The 5,230-nt window shown below is 50.6% G+C and overlaps 1 protein-coding gene across 1 annotated transcript in view; it reads left to right on the top strand.

Moving 5' to 3' along the window:
- The window catches only part of LOC107080920 (gastrula zinc finger protein XlCGF49.1-like), an 11,070-nt gene that overhangs the window by 1,192 nt on the left and 4,648 nt on the right, over nt 1-5,230 (top strand). The window lies entirely within an intron of this gene.

Genomic DNA, 5,230 nt, shown 5'->3' with positions numbered 1-5,230 from the left:
CACCTCACAAGAGCCACGGGAGAAACGAGCGTGAACCTGGGAGACACAAAGAGCACTAGCTTAGCAAAGGTTCTTTGTCAGTCTGGAGACTGAGGCCACTAAACCATAGCAACAACGGTTAATACTCTGGCATGTGCTGATCTTATAGTGCAGCTCAGCGCTGCTGAACACGCAGAACTGAGTCCTGACAACCCAACCCCCCCCAACGGTCACCACCTGGGGACCCAGAGGAAGACGTGGAGGAAAGAGGGAGGGCTGGAAGGACTTGAGGAGTGACTGGTCAGAGATGGAGGAACCGGGAACCCATGACCGCAGCCCTCCCAGTCGACGAGGTATTGGAACCCTTTACCCTGCCGACGGGAGTCCACGATCCTTCGGATCCGGTGTCCCCGGATGTCCTGGGCGGGTGGAGGGGGTTCGGCCGGAGGGCAGAAGGGACTAGAGAGGACGGGCTTAATCAGGGAAACATGAAATGTGGGGTGAACTCTAGAGTGGGATGGGAGACGGAGAGGGACTGAAGTGGGACTGATGATGGAGGTCATCTCGTAAGGGCCAGAGAAACGGGGGGATAGTTTTCGGTGAGAGGTCCGGGAAGGGAGATCTCTGGTTGAGAGCCCGACCCCCTGACGTCTCCGGTCAGAGAATCGATGGTTCTGCTCCGCTGTTCTTTGGAGAGCCTGAATAGTCTGAGTCCAAAAGTGTCTGCAACGGAGAATGAATCTGTTTCTCTTCAGAGGGGAACAGGGGAGGCTGATAGCCTAGGGAGGCTTCAAAAAGAGAGATTCCGGTGGCAGAGAAACATGGGTGTTGTGGGCGTACTCTATCCAGGGTAGGTATTTGCTCCAATCTTATGGATTTGATTATGTGAGGCAGCGGAGAGCGGCCTCCAGCTCCTGGTTCATCCGCTCTGTCTGACAGGACGTCCTTGGGGATACCATGAAGGCGGAAAACATGTCGAACCAGGAGCTGGGCCGTCTGCAAAGCAGATGGTAGCTTACGCAGAGCGATGAGGTGACATGCCTTAGAAAAGCGGTCTATGTTCGTGAGGATAGTAGTGAAACCATTTGAGGAGGGAAGACCAGTAACAAAGTCTAGGGCAATATGGGACCAGGGGCGTTCAGGAATAGGAAGAGGCTGTAGGAGACCGGCAGGGGGTCTGTTGGAACCCTTGTTTTGGGAGCAGACAGGACAGGAGCGAACAAACTCTCTAGCTTCGCAGGACATGTGGGGCCACCAGAAGTGACGGGAGAGAAAGGAGTTGGTGCGGTGAACCCCGGGGTGGGCAGAAAACTTCTCAGAATGGGCCCATTGTAAAACCCGGGAACGAAGAGAGGCTGGAACATAGACACGGTCAGGTGGGCCATCACCTGGGTCCGGGTCCGACTGTTGGGCTTGAGAGATTAGATTCTCTATCTCCCATCTGAGGGCCCCGAAGGAGCAGGTGGGTGGCAGGATGGGGGCTGGTTCCTCTTCGGAGTCCGTAGGGGGGTGCAGGCGTGATAAAGCATCCCCCTTCAAGGATGAGCCCAAGGAAGGTAATTTGAGGATTTGGGGAACTCACATTTCTCTGCTTTGACAAACAGTTTGTTCTCCAGGAGGCGCTGGAGGACAAGACGAACGTGGTGTTGATGCTCAGCCAAATCACGGGAATAGATCAAGATATCATCCAGATAAACAAAAACATTCAAGAAGTCTCTGAGGAAATCGTTCACGAGGGCCTGAAAAACTGAGGGAGCATTGCACAGGCGGAAGGGCATCACTAGGTACTCGAAATGACCCATGGGGGTCTTGAAGGCTGTTTTCCACTCATCCCCCCGGCGGATCCGTACCAAGTGGTAAGCATTGCGAAGATCTAACTTCGTAAAGACAGTGTCCGACTGTACCGGTTCGAGGGTGGAGGAGAGAAGCGGTAGAGGATACTTATTCTTGACGGTGATGGCGTTTAACCCGCGTTAATCAATGCACGGACGTAGGGATCCGTCCTTTTTACCGACAAAGAAGAACCCTGCCCCTAGGGGAGAAGACGAGGGGCGTATGAGGCCGGCGGCTAACGACTCGTTAATATATTTCTCCATGGCCTGCCTTTTGGTTTGAGAAATATTATAGAGCCTGCTCATCGGTAAGGGAGCCCCGGGTAACAGCTTGATAGCGCAGTCATAGGGGGGATGGGGAGGCAACAAACAGGCCTGTGATTTGCTGAAAACCCTTTGGAGGTCGTGATACTGGACCGGCACCAGTTCTAGATCCTCAGGATCGATCTCGGCTGAGGGAAAACTGGGGGCAAGGCTGGTCGGCATGGCTGCATGTAAACAGCACGATAAACAGTTAGGTGACCATGACTCGACACGTCGGTCGGTCCAGTTAATCTGCGGGTTATGCGACTGCAACCAGGAGAAGCCCAGAACCAGCGGAGAATGTTGAACAGGGAACACGAGAAAATAAATCTGTTCACGGCGATTACCAGAAATGACTAGCTCAAGAGGTTTAGTTCGGTGTGTTATATGTGGGAGAGCTCAAAGTGACAGTCTCAAGTCGATCCTGGTGCACAAAGGATTGATCGACTAAATTAAAGTCGCACCCCGAGTCGAGCTGGGCGGATAACTTAAATGTTCTTTGCGTTGGGTTCGGCAAGGTGGGAGCGGCAGGTTCAGGACCGGCAGTGAGTGCGGCCGTCAGCTGATTAAGCTGAGCGGCGAAGCCCTGAAACTGATCCTGCATTCAACGCACTACCGTTTCTAATCCCCGGATCTTATCGTGTTAGGTGTTTAACGCCCTACCAAAATAGTCTGCGGGGTCTGTCTGGCCAGAGTATTCTTCTGTCATAGTTGGTTTGAAATGTCTGACCCACATGCAGAGCACACCGGTACACAGGAAGCAGTTTTAACATTTATTGAAAATAATAATCTGTAAATCCTCTAAGGAATGATCACCAGAAGAGGTGCTCGCAAGGGGAATCACTTGAGCGGGAACACGAACAATCCAAGAAGCAAGGTAGAGAATAATTAACGGAGTAAAGTAAAACAACGCGAGAAGAAGCGGACGTGACGCGCCGGCTTACCACTAAGGCTTGGGAACCGGCCTGGGGGGGGGAGGCTGAGTGGACTTAGCTCTGTGGAGGGAGAGGTTCCGACAGCTGACCGGTGGAGGAGGGCGCAGGCTGGGTCCGAGCGGCGCTGGCCGAATCCTGAGACAGCAGGGGGAACCAGACAGATCCGAAGGGGGTCCTTCCACAGCCCGATTCGGCGGATCAGGTAAGCCGCGGGGAAATCCAGGAGTCAGAGACAGAGGATCAGCTGAGCCAGACACGAGCAGAGGCAGACAGGCAGCTCCACCTCACAAGAGCCACGGGAGAAACGAGCACGAACCTGGGATATACAAAGAGCACGAGCTTAGCAAAGGTTCTTTGTCAGTCTGGAGACTGANGCCGCACCGCACCGTAGTCAAAAGGGCGGTGTGAGAGGGGGTGTGCGGGAGTTGCGGTCTCCGTCGGCTCGGTAACCGCACCGGAGCCAGTGTGAGCAACGGGTTACAGAGTCAACCAAAGTAAACGCATTAAACAAAGGAACACAATACACATGACGTATGGACCCCAATAGAACCAAACACAGAATCATTACAGTTCTTTACATCGTCTCCTTATCTACAAGTTGCAAGTATCTGCATATTTTTATGACGCGATTTGAGCAAGATATAGTCCCCGGAAGAACTGCAGTGAATTGGTAAAAGAAAAGCGAAATGGCACGCTCAAAGATGACCCTGCACATTTTGAGTATGCCCTGCAAGGCTTTAAACCTGGGTTTGAATGGAGACTGAGCCATTCTCAAGCACATATCAAGGTGCTCTTTTTGAGCCTGGATCCAGATTTATTTTTTTATCTGTTCATGGTGGAGAATCCTGCTTCACAGCAGCAGGTTGAGCCAAGCATCCTCTAAATGTGCAGGGTCATCTTTGAGCACGCCATTCCACTTTTCTTTCACCAGTTCACCGCAGTTCTTTCAGCAGTCCACACTTTCTCTGCTCTCTTTTTCTCATCGTCTTCTCCTTCTTTCAGAAGACAATGATTTCCTTCTAAATCAGGTTTGGTCCAGATTAGCCAGCAGGTGGGTCCAGATCTGGAACGCAGTCAGCTAATCTGTGACCTCTGCATTAAACCATGTCCCACTTTTAAAAAGATAGAAGACAATCTTGAGAAATGGACATTGCTTCACTTATGGGCAGGGTTGCTTCGTTCCCTAATAAACTGCCATTTAACTGGTTTAAATCTCTCAACTCTATCTCTAAATTTCCTTGGAATGATAAACCCCTCATATCAGCTTGAAGACGCTACAGGAGACCACAGATAGAGGAGGACTAGACCTGCCTAACTTCCATAACTACTATTTAGCAAATAGCTTCAACCTCTAAAGGGATAAAACGTAATTCCTTAAGGGCTGGTTATACTCCCACAGCAGTGTGTCGCAGTGAGTTTGTTGCAGATTTTTTTTTATATATGCACAATATTGAAGCATGGTCTGTGCTGGTATTCCACTCTGCAAGGCAAGAGGGACAATTAGCCACTAGCTGTGGGTCTAGATACAGCTGAGGCAGTGAGGAAGTGGAAAAACGCAAGGGGCAAGTTTATGCGACAATGGAACGACATGAGGGTGAAAAAGAGCGGGGATCCAGGTGGGAAAGGGTCCGAGCGTTCTCACGAATCTCACTCTTCTAGCTGGTCCATCTTCACCAGTCGTTTTCCACAATGGCGGTCATACAAACAAAACAAGTCTGCATGGTACCAAACAGGAAATATGCATATTGTAGAGCGGATGTAGATTTGACCAATCAGAGGCCTCCTGTCTGTGGTACTGTCTGCGGTCTGGCAGTGTCTGCGGAGGGGGAGGGGAAACATTTGCGTTCACAGCGACACACAGTTGTAAATTTCAACCTCCCCATCAGTTAGTTTGATTGGTTACTTTGAGGATAGCTCTTTGAAAAAACACTTATTTGCATGGTTTTCATTACCCTATGAAGGGCCGGTATTCTGTCATCTCAGCATACCGCGTCAGGCCAGCATACCCTTACTAATACCAATTACAAAGAGTATCCTTTGTCTCCGCCCTCCTTACAGCCAATCACGCTGTTTTATTTCCAGATTTAGTCAGATTTGTGTTGTCACTTTGTGCATCAAAAATAAAGAAATAAAAAGATCATCACTAGGTCCACTACACGCATTAGCTTTCAGTGTTTCCCA

This window comes from Cyprinodon variegatus, unplaced genomic scaffold (assembly GCF_000732505.1).
Source record: "Cyprinodon variegatus isolate N-32 unplaced genomic scaffold, C_variegatus-1.0 Scaffold2499, whole genome shotgun sequence".
Lineage (NCBI taxonomy): Eukaryota > Metazoa > Chordata > Actinopteri > Cyprinodontiformes > Cyprinodontidae > Cyprinodon > Cyprinodon variegatus.
Note: the sequence above shows the minus strand (reverse complement) of the source record. Positions and strands in the feature narration are given on the sequence as shown.